This window comes from Alligator mississippiensis, chromosome 10 (assembly GCF_030867095.1).
Source record: "Alligator mississippiensis isolate rAllMis1 chromosome 10, rAllMis1, whole genome shotgun sequence".
In the NCBI taxonomy this organism is placed as follows: Eukaryota; Metazoa; Chordata; order Crocodylia; family Alligatoridae; genus Alligator; species Alligator mississippiensis.
The window spans coordinates 60,707,300-60,726,179 of NC_081833.1; the positions used below are offsets into that span (position 1 = coordinate 60,707,300).

An 18,880-nucleotide genomic window follows, 5' to 3' on the forward strand; every position below is an offset into this window, starting at 1 on the left:
ATCCACAGGCATTATATGACTTTGCTACAGCTCCAGTCTAGGGGGCTTAGGCTTAGGTACCTAACTCCTATTGATGACTGTTGTCTTAGATGTTTAGAAACCTTTAAGGAGCTCATAAAAGAGCTCTTAAGTTTTGAAGCTATTGCAGAAGAGTGAATAACCCAATTCTACCGCATCATGTTTTTCCAGTACGTTTAATAAGGCTCTTAACATTTTCTACAAGTTCTCCTGATGTGACATAATTTATCCAGCTTATTTGAAAGAGTCCAGTGTGCTAGTCTGAGATTGGCTTGCCAAGTGCACCCACAAGAGCAGGTTGAAGTCCCCCTGGTAGAGGATGCAGCTGATACCAGAATGACTCTTGTACATAGGGAAAAGGCCCAGTAGTAGCAACTATGGGTTTCTCACACCCACATTTTGCCCAGCTAACAGGATGCATCTGCAAATTATAATATTAAGCCTCCAGTCCACTGTCTGCCTTCACTCACTGTGCTGCGTCTGATTTGTGTAAACTCTTCAGGTCCTGTCATCTTCTATTTGTGTGAAATGTCTTGCACACCTCCAGAGCTGCATGAAAAAATAAATAACCTTCCTCATCAATAATCAAAGGGGAGAGCAGCTGCAAGCTGTACTTTGGCTGACCCTGGTCTAAGAGAACTGACATAAGGGAAGTAAAATACTGACATGTTGCACTGGAAGGCGGCAGGCATCATTTCACCTCCAATCTGAAATTATTTGCATACCTGCAAGAGCTGGAAGTCTGAAAGGGTTTTTCCTGGTAGATAGGTATTGTACAATGCATGTCTTAACTTAGTGCTTCCTTGACATGCACACTTGACACTCAGAAGAGGTCCAAAAGAAAAAACTGAAGGAATGTAGGAGGAGAAAGACCCTGGGGCTTCATTCTGTGTTGTGCTTGGGGGACGGGGGGAGGGAGGGGCACTCAGCATCTCTGGCAAGGTTTGCAGCATTGATTTTAACTGCTTAACTCAAGGACATCCCTGGAATCAGAGTAGCCTGCAGAGCCTTTTAAACGTGCTGCCCCATGTGAAGCCGCAGTTCTTGGGATGACACATTATGTGAATTTCCTCTAGTTTATCTTCACTTTGTTTCTCATATTTGGCCGTCTCCAATCCTCGTAGGGATAGCAGATATGCACAATTTCACATGTTCCTCCGCAGCTGAATTTTCCATGCAAATCCCACTTTTACAGCTCTCTTGTGTCTTCCAAGAGGAGAAATGATGTTTCTGCCAGTTTAACCCATGAAAATACAATCAGCATCTGAGCTAGGGAGGGAATTAATAAATCCCTGTGAACGTGTCTTGGGAAGGAGTGCTGGTTTGCTTTCAGGACTATGATGCAATTTCATTGATGGGATGAGAATCATTTTTGCTTCCATCTATACCTTGGCATACTCATCAGTTATGTAGCCCAAATGAAGTATTCCCATGTACATCTAAAGGACCTTCCCACCTTTTCCACCTCTCCAATAGCTTTACTGATTTTTCTCTTCAGTTTTCAAAGAACAGTCATACTTTGCTTTATTTTTAAGCCTAAATCTTTCCATCCTAACTCTCTTGCTGGATCCAAGCCTGTCTTCCTTCCTCGGGCTGCACTAAAAATAATACTTCTCAAAGCAGTTCCCCCTACAATTGTGCCAGCAACAATTGATTGAGGACTAGTTTGAAAGACTGAATCAACATAGTGGAATGATAGCAAAATAGCAACATTACATTGCTACATAATAATAAGAAGAATAAGCAATACATTGCTACATAATAAGAAGCTTCATTGGCAGCCCTATTAATTAAACTCCAAGGGCTAGGGATGGAAGTTACACGTAAACCAATTTAAGTGATTAGAAACTGGCTTAAACCTGTAACAGAACAGAAGTTCAGTGCACATAAACCCATCTTCAAAATGGCTGAAACTGGTTTAAGATAAACCTGGTTGAATGGTGTATCAGACTTAACTGATTTGGGTCAAACCAGTTTATGAAACTTCTGTCCCAGACTCCTTCCTTGTTCAAGTTCATCCACAGCCCCTGCCCCCCAGCCCTGCCAGAGGAGCCCCCAGCTGCCAGGGCTCTGCGGCCAGGGACCCAGGGCTACAGCCCCCTGCCCCCAACAGAAGGCAGAGGCTGCTGCAGCACAGAGCCTGGCTCCCTCCCTGCTGCCTGTTGCAGGCTTGGCTGGGGTGAGGCCAGCCTCCCCACCACAGTGCACACTCCTGGGGAGCAGGGGGGACCTGGGCCCCAGATCTGTGTGCAGGGCAGCGGTGGGGGTGGGTGTGCCCTGCAGGCTTGGGCTTTGGCCCTGCTGCCCTCCCCCAGGGCCTCCACAGCCCATGGGTGTGACCCTGTGGTGCAGGGTGGAGTGTGGCTGCGTAGGAAAGCTGCTTGCAGCTGTGAGCTCCATGCTGCCCTGGTGATGTGTCTCCCACGTGCAGGGCTGCAGTGAGGGCCACAACCCAAAACTGTCCCCATGCACACAGGGGACGAATCACCAAGGCAGCATGGAGCTTGCAGCTATAAGCAGCTTTCCTGCATGGTCACACTCTGCCCTTCAGTGCTAGGTTGCAGCCGTCAGGCTGCAGAGGCCCCAAGGGAGGGCAGCAGGGTGGGAGCCTGAACCTGCAGTGTGCATCCACCCCCACCCCTGCCCTGTACATAGATCTGGGAGGCCTGGGTCCCCCTGTGCCCCTGAGAGTGTGTGCAGCATCAGGGAGCCACCCCCCGCATCCCAGCCAAGCCACCTGTGGCCCCACCCCACTCCCTTCCAGGGCCCTGCAGCCATACATTGCAGCCTCAGGCCCCAAGCCCTACACCCTGCCTGGCGGAGCAGCAGCTCTAGCCCCAGCTCTGCCAAACTCCCTCCCTCTCTCTCTATGGGGGCCTCAATCCGCACTCCCTTCCCCCCCACTTACCTGCAGGAGCAGCTCTCCAGGCTGCCTGGGGCCATGCTCGGGCTGGGAGGGAGCAGGAAGAGGGCAGTCAGGCAGGGGGTGCCATGTGCCTGCTCCCTCCCAGCCCTTGCAGGCTGAAACTCTGCCAGCCTGCAGATGGCTTACTGCAAAATTTGCAGGTTTCTTTGCTAAAATGAGAAATCTGTGTTCTACTCCAGTAAGGGGGGAAATCTGTGTTTTACTTCATTTTTTCTATGGGAAACAGGAAACCTGGATCCCTGGTAATTACCCTGCTGAGTAGTCTCAACATTTTCTTTTTCTCCTTCCTCCATAGTTCTTACAGTATCTTCTTCTGTATCCCCCCCCCACTCCCAAATGTTGTATGATGGATTCTAGGTATTCAATTCCCTGATCTGTGGTTATATTTATTTTTATGGTTCAGATGATCAGTGAAAATCTTCATATATACTTTTCTTTTTTAATGTATGTATTTGTTTACCTTTGTTTGTATATAATGCAGACTCTTCTAAAAATGAAAATATAGACAGTGCCCTGCTGCCACAGACTTCCCAAATGCCCTGGAATTCCAGGTTCCATCCTCAGCAGCCAAATTGGTTGCTCCCTTTTTCATCTTTATTTTTCTGCAGTCTCAACTATCTCATAAGGGTTCACATGAAGAGAGGACTCTCTGCACATCACCATGTCACACAGAAAGAATGTAACTCTAAGTCACATTGAGCAGGGAAGGGATGCAGCAGGTTAATGCCTTGGCATGTTTAGCAGACCCAAGATCATGATATGCTTATTGAACATTGTGTTGATTACATCAGTATTAGCACCCAGTATTCAAACTGCAAAGATATCTCATTGCATAAAATCTGCCTGCTCTCCATTACAGTGCACTTTATACCCCCTTCCCAGTGGCTTTTATTTTCCCAGTTATCTGTGAAGGCAACTGTCACTTAGAGCTATTCTGAAATTATGCACCTGGGACTCAGAAGTGTATCTTGAACCCAGACTTGCCCTGGAGAATTTGGATTGTTTATATGTTTTGAATGGCTTACTACTTGTCCTAGGTATTAGGCATTTTGCGTAACTTAAAATCCACATTATTTAATATATAGTTTTGAAATACAGCTGTTCACTGCTGGGCTGTCCCACAGATGTAGCAATGTAGCTTCCAACTGTATGCTGCATCTTATCTGTTCACTTTAGCTCACTTTTCTGATAAAATAGATTGGGGAGACTTGTGCTATAATCACAGGGCTGGCAGCAAGACGTTTCTGAGCACCAACTGCAGCAGACCTAAAGGCTGTTACTCCAGGTAAATCACTTAAAATCTGAATTGCTTGTTCAATGTTGTTTATTGTTCTAGCACTGAATTGCTTCAGTGATCCAATCAGGATCTGGCCCTTGCCTGGCCTATGAAATAGTGGGATCTGGTGATGACCAGTTTCAATCAACAACATTCACATTTGAGAAGCATTTGAAATTGAGGGCCATGTCTTTGCAATAAGCTCACCTGCCTGTGGCATAAATTAGTTTAAACTGGATAGATTGAACCAATAAGCAAGTGAACAGACATTCACTTTTGATTCAGGAAATGCAGCCACATGCCTGCTGTGGCCCAGGCCAGAAGCTGGGGGGTGCTAGCGAATGCTTCCCTGGTTGGCTGTAGCAGACAGCGTGGGCCAAAGCTGGCTCACCCACCCTGCAAAGTGGGGTTTGTGGGAGAGGTGCAGAGCATCCTGGGGTGCTGGGGTACTGTGAGCTAATGTGAATCTGGCTGGGATCTGAGACAGAAGTTCAATAAACTGATTTAACCTAAATCAGTTAAGACTGATACTACATCCATCCAGGTTTACCTTAAGCTGGTTTCAGCCATTTTGAAAGCAGTTTATGTGCACTGAACTTCTGTTATATTACACATTTGAGCTGGTTTCCAATCACTTATACCGGTTTATGTATAATTTCTGTTCCTAGCTGGTAGTTTTACTGTATAGATACAGCTAAAAGGAGCTCTAGAAGGGTTTGTCTACATGCAGCATTGCACTTTAAGTGTGATATAAAAGATGACTCGGAAGACTCTGATTAAGGTTTAGTGCAGGCTTATTTAGATTGATATAGCTTCAATCAGTTAGGAACAGATTTAATCTAAATCATCAAAAATTAAGGAAATATTTACTTTGCCTGGTGCTAGTTTGTGGCTGGACAAAGATTATGTACTATCATAAATATTATTATAAGGATCCAATTCTGCTGTCATTATTCATGTGCTATCAGTGGGATTTTCATTTGGGTAAAAAGATAAAAAGGCTGGTCATTCCACTCAGAAGATTATATTTCATGACAGGGTGGTAGTTAAGATGAACGTTTATGTCCATAGGAGAAATGCTTAAAGGTCTGTCCATGATGCAGCAAATTTGGACAGTTTATATGCCTTGGAGAAGTTACCGGTTGCACCTCACTTGAGTTGAAATGAAGAAAAAATTCCAGGAAATGGAAAAACCAAGAATCCTCTACACTGAGTTCCCTGACTAGCTTTAAATGATAGGTGGCCACTGCATATAAATGCATTCACAATATCTATTTCTATTTTTAAAACAAATTCACATTGTCCTTGTTGTTACCCTTTTCATAGTTATGTTCTGTGAGTGCTCTAGTGAGTGAGTATTTTTTGACATGACTGCTCCTGAGAAACAAGACTCAATGTTCACTTGTTCCCTGTTCCCTCACCATTTCAAACTGTGTTGGATAATAATAATAAGTGAGGATGATGAAAATTTTGAATATTACATTGTGAATAGTTTTTAATTTACAAGTAAAAATCACCCAGTATGTAACAGAAACCATTGCTTGATTCCCATAAACTTTCCCATTGATTTCCACAAACTTTGGAAAAAGTTTTCTGAACGCAGAAATACAGAATTCAGCAGTTATAGATCAGTGCTAAATAATCAAGATAATATGACCTAACCTCCAAAAGCTGAAATCTGCAAATTGAATTTCCTGAAAAGGCTTTTACTATCATTTACAGAAGTACTGCAAAGTACATATAGATGTACAACAGGAGAGTTATCAGGCTTTAAAACATTGTTGACCATTTGACTCAAGGGCATAATAAAAACCACAGGCAAATGTTATCACTGGACATTGAATTATCTGTAATTTGTGACAGGGGCTTGTCAGTAATTTGTGGGGCAAACTTTGGAGGTCTAATAATTGTGAGAATGTAAAAAGGAATTCTCACCATGGTCAGGAGACCAGAATGGAATGTACCTCGTTGTGGGTAACTGGAACCAGACTAAGCATATTTAGGACATATCTTGACTCCACCACCATGTGATTGTGGATTGTGGAGCTCAGCCACAGCCTCATAACTCAGATCTGTGCCTGAGTAATCTCAGAATAGCAGGTCTTCCTCCCCCAACCCCAATGCAGAGCTGCCTCACTGTTGTCTGTGTCTTTCTTTCCAAAGCAGATTCTGCCATCCATACCATCCTCCACTCAGTGAGGTCCTGGCAGTCTGGAGGATTGATATTAGAACAAAACATCCATGTATAGGGCTGGAGCCCCCTTAGCTGACTGACAAGAAGATCTGGCTAGGCTTCACCTTCCATTCCACCCAGCCCTGGAGTTATCTGAAATCCCTCCCATGGGCCTACATCAAAGAGACACATCAAAGAGAAAGATAGACTTCTCCTAGGGAAAAGATACGTGGGAGAGATCATCCACAGCTTCCCCTCTCATAGCATCTCTTCTAGGGGGAGTATCACAACAAGCTTCCCATCAGCCTTTTTTTCTTAACCTTCGTCATCTCTGTTGTTCAAGGTTGTAGAGTGAGAGAGTGCAAATAGTGAACTACCCACAGCAAGTCAGAGGGTGGAGAGCTGATTGCAAAACACCGTCTCCTGCACTGAGTCACCTTCCTCACACTGGCTGCATATGAGCCCCTCAGGCACTGTGGTACAATGGGGCACCAGCATATAAACTTAGGCAGGCTCATGGGCATCAGTGGCCTCTTCACTTCTTTGGATTGAATATTATCAAATTTCTGATAGTCTAAAAACAAAAAAAAAACAAATCCCAAAACAAATGACCCTTACTACTTGAGTATGAAGAATATGCTACATTGAAAGCCTTAAAACTAAAGCACTAGAAAAATCTAGAGGAGCACCAATATATTGGTCCAATATCAGATAGGCACTGATATAAAGAAAATTAATTATATTGGAAATCATCCTGATGTGGCTGATAATTTGGCCAATAAATGCCCATGCATGTGAACAGCCTCAGCACAGCTCGCAGGCAGCGAGGAGCACAGCTCATCAGTGTGGACAGCTGTGTGCAGCTGGCAAGTCTGTTGTGGTGCAAGGGGAGGGGGGAGGGAAGGGGTGTGGGGTGGCAGATCAACACCTCCCATGGTAAGGGAGGGAGCGGGGCTGTGGTAGGTGCTACTCAACCAGGGCAGGGCAGGTGTGGGACGGAGCTGCAGCTGGAAGGGGGGGTGGCTCCTGCTGCTGCACACTGCTCATCTGGGAGGGCATGGTGGGGTGTGTGCTCCCAGATATGCGCTGGGTGGGCTGCAGGTGTGGGCTGTGGCCAGGGGCCGTGCTGTGCCACGCTGCACTCGGGGTGGGCAGGGCCGGGGGGCAGGGGACTACGGCAAAATTTGGAGTGGCTGCAGCCCCTGGTAGCTCCCTCCCAGCACCACCACCACCTGCCCTAAGCATGCTACTGCAGCTTGCCTGGCCTGCCCAGCACAGATCTGGGGGCACATGCCCCCCACCCTCCATGCTCTCCCGGACGAGTGGCAGCAGCAGTGGTGGGTGCTGCCTCTCCCTCCTGTGCCCCCTGAACAAGCCCCAGCTCCATCCTGTGCCTGCCCTACCCTAGCCGGGCAGCACCAACCCCAGCCCCAGCCCCACTCTCTCCCTCACCGTGGGGGGATGTTGATCTGCCTCCCCATGCCTCTTTCCTCCCTTCTTGCTTTCACCACAACAGACTTTCCAACTGCATGCAACTGTATTGGAAATCGGATCAGTATCGGCCAGTATGCCTCCTTAAAAATTGACTATCAGTATCAGCCTCCAAAATCTCTATTGGTGCACCCCTAGAAAAAGATAATAATCCAAATTCCTCTGTGTTTGTTTAGATGGCCTTGACAGTTCATTGGTGAATCAGTCATTAATACTTTTGTAGACAAAGTTCTCTGGGTAAATGTGATTTCTTTTATTAGACTAACTAAATAGTTGGAATAAAATGTTCTTTGCAAGCTTTTGGGCATAGGGAGAATCTGCTGCTGTTGTTTTGTGTTCTCCAGGATGGAATAGAAGCCAATGTGCAAAATGCAGGTCTGTGAAAATGCAGATAATTTATTTTGCAAATAAATGCTAATAATAATTTTTTTTTATTAATACTTTAGCAGTCTCAGAGAATGCACTGTATGGATAAGTAAATTCTCAGCAACCAAAATACATGGGTTTGTGCACATCACTTTCCTTTGTCTGGGTATTATTCTTTATAATTCAGCAGCTGCCTACAGTGCATTTAAGGGTCATAATTAGCATGTCAACTAATAAGTCCTTTGCTGGATCCAGTCCTCACGAGCTTTTGTTTCTAGTCATTTCCAAACACATATGAAGACATATGTCTGATACTGAGCAGTTGAAGAACGTGTTATGAACACTGGCCAAAGTGTATTTGCCAGAGTACAGGTGCAAAAGACAGACCATACATGACCGGAAGAGCTAAGTCCAAGCAAGACAAACACAGATGCTGGACAGGAGGCTCATGAATGCCCTGAGGAAGGAATCATTCAAGTGGTTTATATTTATTCTATTCATGTCAGTATCAGTGATCAATTTGGTAGCTGAGTAGCTTTCTAAAAAGAGAATAAATAAATGACAATGGTATCAGTAATTACCCTAAAAATACTTAGATAGCAATCAATATCTTCAAAGCATTTTACAAACATTAACTAATTAATCCTCTAAACATCCCTTTGTGCCAGAGACCCTGACATCCTCATTTTTAATTTGACCAAGTAGTTTATTGCTAAGACAAATGGCTTCAGAGGCTGAGTACTGGTAATGGCAGGTACAATTTATTAATGTTGTTGTTTTAAATGCGTCAAGCTGAAGAGAACAGGGAGTTTCCATAACAGCAAGAACACCAAAAAGATTGGGAGAATCATCATTAGTGTCTGAGATGGAAAGAACTAGCTTAGGCATCTTGCCTGTTTCTCACAATATCTGTAGTGCTTGGGCTATGGTATTGCTCGCAACCCCTTCAGCCACCTCTTTTGCCTCAGCCACAGCTGTGGAATTTATATTGCCTATTCTTTTCTGATAACATATTTATCTTCCCTCTGCCAAAATCAGATGTCCTGCAGATAACACTTCTCCGTAAACAGAAGGGTCTCAATTTAAAACAAGATGCCAGTGGTGAAAAAAGCATATTCCCTTTTAAGAACTTATCTGGATGGATTTCAGGTTTTTAGAAACCAGTTAGAGACTTCTGTGCAGGGGAAATTTTCAGCCCAGTAATAAGTGACTTAAATTTAATTGCTGTCTCATTTCTTTTTCTTTTAATTATGGCTGGATTTCTGAACACAGCAGGAAGGACACAGCCTCTATTACTTGCTTTGGCTGCAGGAATCAGGCACCAGATTTATTGGCAGACTGATAGCACACCCACTCCCTTGTCTGCAAATGTTAAACTTACTTGCTATACGTTGATGGATCTGCCGGAGCCTAGTCAGAGATTCCCAGCTAGTGCTAATTGCATGTGCTTAATTCTGTTTCCAATAAAGAAAAGCCTCAGGATCTTATCTAGGGCTGGGAACCTGGCATAGAATTCAAGAGATATATGGTAACAGAAACTTGTATATAGGGTATAATATGTGGAACCGTGAAAATGCCGCAACTTGGTTCACGACCAACTCTAGGGTTGTGCCACCCCAATGTTTTTTTGTGCATGTTTTATCAAGTTCAGACTGGTATGGGTTATTTGTGTGGGCTGGCATTCACACCACTGAGCCTTGCTTGGGGCTAGGGACAGACATTCAAAAAGCCAGAGCCTGAATTGATTCAATTTTTGCAGGTTAGTCTAACCTGCCTAGGTTGAACTGATTTGCAACAGTATGGACATTCCTTGTGAACTGAGGAAATGCCTGCAGTTGCTCTGGCCAGGAGCCAGGGGTGTGCTCCCAGCTGCAGGGAAGCTGTGCTGGGGGGGCTGGCCATGCCTCTGCCACTGGAGCAGCCAGCGCGGAGTGGTGCAAGTCTATGCTGGTGGTTGCAGGGGGGGGAATAACTTCTGTGCTGCCTTCTGGGGCCAGCGTCCGGCCAGAACCCTGCCCCTGCCTGTCTCTGCTTGTCCCTGCTCAGCTGGGGAGCAGAGGGGTGGGGCCAGTCCTGCTCCACTGAGAGCATGCTGGGATGCTGGGGATTCTGATTTAACTTAAACCAGGAAGGGGCCTGAGACAGATATTGCATAAACCAGTTTGAGCTCAATCACTTAAGTCTGATACTACATTCAACCAGGTTTATCTCAAACTGGTTTTGGCCATTTTTAAACTGGTTTATGTGCACTGAACATCTGTTCTGTTACAGGTTTAAACTAGTTTCTGATCACTTAAACTGGTTTATATGTAATGTCTGTCCCTAACCCAGGCGTTCAAATCCATGTGAATCAGAAATTTCCTGACTAATCTCAAAATGAACCCAGGAGCAACTCCCTCATCCCAAGTTCATTGAGGTCATTGGAAAGACTCTCTGGTTTTAATACAATCTGTGACTCTTGTCTGCCTTGACTTTGTGGTTCCCCACCTTGCATCACAAGGGTGGGCTTGTTGGAAACAACCTTATTGAACCAGAGGTTGGGAAGGACCTACATGGAGTGTCTGGAAACAAAATTACAGTTAAACTAGCGAGTAACGCTGACCCTAGGGCTCCAAGGGCAAAAGCAAATGCCCTCAACATACTGAGTACATCTGACAAGAACTGATATTTTGGAGTTTCTTGTGATAGTTATTGTAGTGTAAGATAAAGAAACAAAACACAGAACTACATGTGGCAATCTGGGAAGAGAAAAAAAGGAGTGAAGGGAGGAGGGGAGGGCAGTGATAGCATGTACTACATTGCACTAATGCAGCTCATCACTGGTCTCTGGTGGGAAAGGGTGCATCATGCAGGATATGCACTTGCTGTGCTCCAAGTGGGGTGCAGACTGCCCTGCAGAAGGTAGAGCCATGACCCCAAGTCCCTCCCTTTATGGTCCATTAGTTGACTGGCCACAGTGAATGGCAAGCAGGCTGTACTGTCTGTGTAGACCAGTGACTTTCAATCTTTTTAGACTGAAGGCACACATTGAAAAATGCCAGATCTTAGATTTCACTTTTTTTGACTACAGAAAAATAACAGAAAAACTCTTTTGCTGCAAAGATCTCAGAAGGTTCACAACAGGGCAGAACGTTTTCAATACTATAGACTCCTTTTGGAAATCTCTGGTTTATCTTGTCAATCATGTTTGCACACCTACAGTGCTAACATTGTGTGGCACCTTGTGGCACCCTTGAGAGGATCTCAAGGCACCACAGCCTGCTGTCATAACCCAATTGAGTACCACTAAGAGAAAATCTTGAATCCAATCCTTGAATTAAAGTTTTACCCACCAGACTGCTGGCAAGAGATTGTGCCAATTTTTACTGTCCCCATTTACCAATGCTAGGTTAGGTTTGCAGGGGGTAATAACTCTCTCACATGCCAGTCACTCCAAGGCTATTGTCACACCTCGCCTCCCTTCCTCCACAGTGCAGCTATGAACTAGCACAGTGCAGGCCTGTGGTTAAATGCTGTAACCCAGCCCTGTATGTAATATCCTACACTTTAGGTATGTAGTACAGTAACTTGAGCAATCCAAATAATGTGCAGCTAGTCATACAGCCTTATGAATTAGGAGCACACTTTCATGCAGTTGTTCATCTTCCCCTGCATATTAAAAATATATTAAATCTATCACCAAAGTGCAGTGCTTTCAGCCTGCTCAGTGCGGAGGGAAAATTGCTTTGGATTCAGAAAGTTGTTATACTCCCAAAAATACTTCAAGGAAGTGCTTTGTGTGTAGAATTTCACTGCAAGTTGCACAAAAATATCATATAAAACATGTACCATAAACATTAATTGCGCAGCTCAGGAATCTTCTTGGAGAGAAATCTCATATTTTCAAGCATCTAATTTAGCTCTTAAAACAAAATTTCATTTTTATTTCTGTGAGTGACCTTGCTAATTATGTGTCATTATACTGGGCCCTTAGGATTCTGAAAAACACTGTGCTGCTAGATGTTTTAAAATTACAGCTGTGTTCAACTAAATGGTATTTGAAAAACAGAGTAAATATTTCTGAGTAATCTTTGTCAGTTAGATATGAGGCGTTAATGTTTGCTGGCTTGCTCCTGGTCTGGTCTGCAAAGAAGGTTAGGAAATATCTTAGGTCTCATCTTTCCTGTTATGATAAATAACTGATCTGTGGTCAGAGCCGTAAAGTTCATAACCTACCCAGAAAAATTTAGGAACAAACCACTTTTTACCACTGCTGCTGCAACATTATGTAAAGTGGAAAACCTATTTTCCTGGGGAGGGGTGCTGCTTAAAGATGATTTCACAAAAAGAGGAAGCCCTTACTGTTTATCCTGCTTGATCCAAATGTGCAACATTTCCTGTGGCCAGATCTGCAGTAAAATCAAAGGAGGTCGCCATTTTCTGTGGTCTATTGCTTCCTATAACATACACATGCGAGAGAGGAAGAAAATTACCATTTGTTATAAAACCACCCCTGGTCCTTCTTATCTGATTAATCAATTAAAAACAATGATGCATCGGTAATAACACAATGTCGAACTGATTATCTGCATTTCACATCTGTCTAGCTTGAACCACTATCTATTTTAAGATGATAGAATGCAATTTTACATAACCTGCTAAATGAATTGTATCGGTAAGACTCCTGCAAACACAGGATAGATGGCTGATACAAATCTAAGCTTCCAGGAGAGCAGTCAAAAGTTTGATTGTGCAAACTAGGTTTTAGAGAATCAGCACATTGTTTCAGAGCAATGTAAAATTAAGACCCTGTTAATAATCAACAATAAGAGCCCATACAGCAGTCTAGGCACAGGCAAAACTCCTAGTGAATATGCATGCATAATAGCTATGTTCTTTTAGTGTTTGTTTTCAAGTTCTCCTGGAAGATGCTTGCAGATCCTGGTGATAGGTGGCCTTGGAAAATATATAGACAGATTTCAGGATCATGTCTGAACTGTAAAAAAAGACAAATTATAACCTTTTCACTGTGTGATAGGGACCAGATCAGATTTGTTAAGGATTTATAAAAAAATTCAGAAAGCAGCTTGTATGCCTGACACAAACTGCATTGTTTGAAGCCAAGTGTTTGACAGAGTGCGCTCACAAACCCCAGGCCATTGTAACTCCTCCTCCGAACTACCTGAGCAAATTAATTTAGCCGTATACAAATATTTGCCAGCTAATTTAGGTACAGCCAGTCTCTTGCAGATGAGGACACATATTCTAACTTTTATTTGACACATGCAAAAATTATGTTAAGAGAACATAATTAGGTTGCCAAGTCAAGCATGCACACGATGGGAAAAGCCAGAATGCAGCTTTCTTGTCCAAACTTATTTTAGCTCTGGTGTGTCTGCACTGTGATTCAGTCAATAATTACATGATCACATACAGTCTTTTCCTTTGAACCCTCATTCAGTGGATAGAATCCTGATCAGTGCTCTCCTGATCATTAAATGTATTGCCTCCCTCACATCTTATTTAATATGTATTATTCTAACCCTGCTCTGAACACAGAATTATTAATTTCCTCATGGGATTTTCTCTGATGCTCATCACTACAGTACCTGAAAGCTACACAGTTTTTTACAACAGCCCTGTGAAATGGAAGGGTATAAGTACCCCCATTTGGCTGACTTTACAGCCTTAATCATGTTCTTTTCATGCAGGGTTTTTATGTATACCATTTCTTCATTTCTTATAAAAGCTAGATGACCTCCCCCTCATGTAGCTTCATCTTGACCCCAACATGGTCTCATATGATTGGAAAGTATAAATCTAGTATACTTGCATACACCTCCTCTTCCAGAGTACAAACTCTGAAGAATGGAGTCTCCCAACGGTCAGTGCTAGCACCAATACTTTTCAGTGTATATAACTCAGACTTTCTAGATACAACATCCAAGCAATACAAGTATGTTAATGATGCCATGGTAGCCCAAGGAATAGACATGACAGAACTGGAAAAAGCACTGAAGGTGCAAACAGAAGTGAAAATTTTCACCTGATCTGGCCCCTGAAAGTGCTCTTCAGCTGTGACCAAACACAAGTGCATTGCTACAGAGTACTTTAAAAGGGCCCAATCCCATGAAAATCTGAACCCTCATTACATAAGGGTTCAGATGAAGGCGCTCCAAAGTGGAGCACCCTCAGTAACTTCTGTTTGCACTTGCTGAGAGCAGGGCTCAGCTGACAAGAGCCCAGCCCTGCTCCTGGCGTTGTTTTCAGAATGGGAGGGGGGGGCAGGGAGTGGAGGGAGCTTGTTCTGGGGGTTGCCCAGCTGGTAAGGGAAGGTGGGGGGCCCCAATCCACCCCCCACCCACTCCAGCATGGCTGGGAAAACCCCAGTATGGACCTCCCTCCCCTGCCTTCTCCCCCTCCCATCCTGAGTCAGCATGGATGCTGGGAGCGAGGGGGCAGAGCTAGGGGAACACACAGTGTCTCTTCCTGGATGGGCTCCAAATTGGACCTCCATCTCCCACCCTCCTGACTCAACAGTTAACGTCCTTTGGGTCAGGAAGATCTATCTAACTCATGGTGCTTTCTAATATCTGACATGGAACTCATCACTGACTATCACCACAAGTGGCACTTAAAGTTGAGCATCAGTAAATCAGTATCATCACTCTTCCATCTGGGCAGGTGTTGAGCCAAGAGCACACTGAATATCGGAGTAGGCAACCACATCATTCCCCAGGAGTATACCCCAACCTGCCTAGGAGTCACATTAGATCATTCTTTCACCTATAAACATCACATTCAGAAGGTCAGCAGTGAAGTCTCTGCAGGGGTAGCTGCCTTAAGATGTTTAGCCAGCACGACATGGGGTGCCAGTTGCAAAGTGCTCGACGCTGTACTTAACAGTGTGCTGAGACTTATAACAGGCTGCACAACTTACACACACACACAGATGTATTCTCAGGCATTAGACCAAGTGATATAAGAAGACAGATCCTAACATCATTATTGGCAAATAGAGGCAAGAGGTGACGAAAATCACCTGTTCCATCAACTGTTAACTGAAGACCCAAACAGATGGAAGCTTAAGAGACTTAAAAGTTGTAAACTGTTTGCTTTTAACCCTGGCTGCAGGGTTACCTGCAAAGCCATGCCCCAACTCCAGAGATGCCCGCAGCCTGGAACCACCCTCCCTCCTGGAGTGAGGGACGTTCCCCTCACAGCAAGGCACCTAGCGTCCCTGGACCTTTGATTAGACACCATGCAATTTACAGCTAAGTGCACTTTACTTACAAAGGGTTAAAGAAAAGGAAACTAATTAATACACAACTGATAAACTCTCAGAAACTTATTCACACCCCCAATTAATAATATTGTACACAAGGATGGCCTCGGATGATATGTGTACATGGGCAGCCTGGACCGGATGCCCGGGAAGGTGGAGCTGCTTCCGTGTCCTTCCCACGGGAAGCATGGGCAGATACTTGCTGTGAAGGTCTCACGAGGCGTGCCCCAGGGGCTGCTGTGCTACAGACAGGTGCTCCCTCACCGAAATTTCTGTAAGATAGCTTACCCTGCCCAGACCCTAGTTTCCTGATACACAGGGAGCAGGGTCTGGGCTGAAACTCTGGCCATCTCCCCCACCAACACCTGCACACCCCCGGTTGCCCGGCAGTCAAAATTTACCTCTTCCCTCAGGTCTTAACTCTTTTTCACAGGAGCCCTTCCCTAAGTGAGGAGGGCTAATGTCCCCCAGCTCTGCCTCCCAGCAAGACGTGAGCTGGATCAAGCTCTCTCAAGTCTCCCATCTCCCCTGGGGAGTGGAAGAGGAGCAAGAGATGTGCTGCAGCTGGGCTTCCTACCCCTCCAGCCCGCAGCACAGCCTGTGCCTTCCTCAGGCTCTGGCAGCTCTGAGGACGGGATGCTCTCCTTCCAGTTCTCCCTCAGCCTCTGGGCTTCTCTCATGGCATTCCTTTATTCCCAGGATGGCTGCTTCCAAAGTGTGCTTCATCTGCCCTTATCACGTGATCTCTGGGGAGTCATTTTCCTGTTTCCAAAATGGGTGCCTGCATCACAGTCTCCGAGGAGCCACGCTGCCCCATGCTGCTGCCTGGCTGAGTGCACCTTGGGACCTTGTTCTCTCAGGTCAGGTGATTTCACTGGTCATCACATCCTCCCGTGTTGGAATTTACTGCCCTGGTAAATGGGGTGGCTTTGTGGCAGGTAAACCTATTGCATCCACGGTGCAGAGACCGGCACCTCTGCAGTGACTCCAGGAGTGTCGTAGGTCTAACATTTTACAGGTCTCCAGGTTCGGACTGGCCTAAAGGTATTAACTTCCTCCGAGGAAGACTCATCGCTCCAAGGCACTTCACTCACTTCAGTCGGGCTGTTTTCATTGTCTTCTGGCAGGGAAACTCGTTCTTGTTTGGCAAGAGACCCAGGGGCCCTTTCCTCTAAGGAGGCTGGCTCTGTATGGGGTGAGCTCACTTCAGTTTCAGGTACACCAGTGGGCTCTCTATGGCTTGCACTTCCCAAGCAGGGAATTTGCCAGACTTCCATACTCTGTTGGAGCTCTGTGGGGTATTCAACTTCAGACTCAGACTCTGCCTCAGCTCTCATCAAGGGAAGTGCCTCCTTCTCAAGCCATATGGCTTGGGTTCTCACCTGCAGCCCTGAATGATGTCTTACAGGACTTCCCTTAACAGCATTTAATGTAGGCCCCACAAGCTCCTCTACTGGCAGCAGCAAATTCTGATGGACTGTCTTCTTTTTCCCCTGGCCATCTTTGGGCTCAGTTTGATACACTGAGAAGTCACCCAACTGCCTGATGATGGTGTAAGGCTCAGCTCTCCATCAATCGGCAATTTTGTGTTTTTCTGTAATTCCCAGTTCCATAACAATATGCAGTCTCTGGGCTGGAGATCTTGTTCTCATACCCTAGTGTCGTACCACAGCTCGTGGCATGGGGTATTCCTTTGGGCAGCATCTACAGCTAACCAGTAGGCCCTTCGGAGTCAGTCTATTAGCTGCTGGGTGTACTTCCTTCCCATTGACCTGTGCTTCAGGGTCGAAAAAGTCTGCAGTAGACAGGTCACCCATGGGCAGTATGCATGTATACAGTATGCTTCATGTACACATGAAGCCCACAAGCTCCTGGAAGAGACTGGGGATGCTGAACCAAATCTATGGGCAGCAATGGAGTGGGCCAACTACTGGGAAAGGTCAGACCTAGTCCTATAGCATTTTATACCAACACCAAACAAGTACCCCATTGGGCATGACCTTGTCAGAGAAGCATGTGTTAAGATGAACAGATTATGCTCTGGATAACAATGCTTCAAAACAATGCTTCACAAGGCGAACATCTTGGACAGCTCCTGTGTGAATGCAGTGTCCAACAAACAGCACAGCACTTAATCAAAAGCTGCAGTCTTCACAAGTGCCCAGATGAGGTAGATGCAACGTGCAAATTGAGCAATAATACCAGACAATGTTTCATAGATTTGGAAGTTGGTATTTGATGCCTTACAAAAAAGAGTAACTGATAAATTGGCATCCTCTCTGTGGCAGTCTTTCTAAACAGAATATAGTATCTAATTTAACATCATTTGTACTTTTTCAAATTAGGAGAGGTAAAATGCATGTGATATTTGTGATCACTCCCATCAGTGCCATAACCGTTTCATCCAGATAGGAAAATATGAAATGCAGTTTTGCATGCTTCCAGACTGTATCAGGCAATCACACCATTATGCTGCTCTGCTCACTGGTAAAACAAACTGCTATTTGTTTGCTGCTCACGGTGGAGTATGCAGTGAAACAGTGGTTATCATAAATAATCTACACTACTGTGGGGTACTACAGCCAGTGCCCCGTTCTTAAAGCAGGGAACCATCTGTGTCCTCTTAACTATTACTGGCACTTGCTGTATAGATTAATTTATTATAAAAATCAGCTGCTAATCATTTTCCTTGAAAAAAACCTGTCTCATGTATTTGGCTGTGAAAAGGCTTCAGGAAAAGAGGAGCCTGATCTAAGAGTTAGTGCAAGGAGGCTGGGAGCCAGGACTGTCTGTGCCCTGCCTTGCTGAGTGACCTTGAGCAGCAAACACCCCAGAGAAAACCAGATGGTCTTACCTGTCACACAAGCTTGTTTTGCAGCCTAATGAGTAGAGACCCATTCAGTTCACAATTTTGCAGAAACTGCAAAATCAGGCAATGTCCACGAAATCCTCAAAACAACCTTACTAAAAATAAAATGCTGGTTCTCAGCCTCCTTGCGCTAACTCTTAGATCAACCTATTGTGTAGTCCCCCACCCTTCTCCACCAATCGGCAAGGAACAGCCTTCTCAGCCAATCAGTGGTGAGGAGCAGGGCCACCCAGGGGCAGAGACACGGGGCGGGTGGACATGCCATGATAAGCCTGTGAAAATGGTGGCTGACCCCATGATCTGCCCATGAAATTGACAGCCTGTCTTCTCGATTTGGGTGGATCCCTAATATTGAGTTCCTGTTTTGTCAAAGCTGGTTCAATCAGTTCTGCAAAACAGAATGGGGGGTGGGCACGGGCACGGGCATTTCCTTGGAGAAAGGCTACGCTTTCGCACCAAGTGGCCTGGATTCTGACCTCCTTCCTGTGAGAGTTCTC

General features: G+C 45.1%; 2 long non-coding RNA genes across 4 annotated transcripts in view; one reads left to right on the top strand and one right to left on the bottom strand.

Annotated features, from left to right (window-relative positions):
• LOC109284476 (uncharacterized) overlaps window positions 1–18,880 on the top strand; it is a 311,532-nt gene that overhangs the window by 218,997 nt on the left and 73,655 nt on the right. The gene's annotated exons all lie outside the window — the stretch shown is intronic.
• On the bottom strand, window positions 190–12,972 carry LOC109284475 (uncharacterized). 3 transcript variants are annotated; one of them, XR_002091952.2, is made up of 3 exons: window positions 12,885–12,972; window positions 12,592–12,686; window positions 190–1,248 (listed from the first exon to the last, which is right to left on the bottom strand). It is a non-coding gene; the product is annotated as an uncharacterized LOC109284475 (long non-coding RNA). The 3 variants fall into 3 exon arrangements; XR_009455043.1 differs by lacking the exon at window positions 190–1,248 and adding an exon at window positions 8,201–8,789; XR_009455044.1 differs by lacking the exon at window positions 190–1,248 and adding an exon at window positions 9,521–9,752.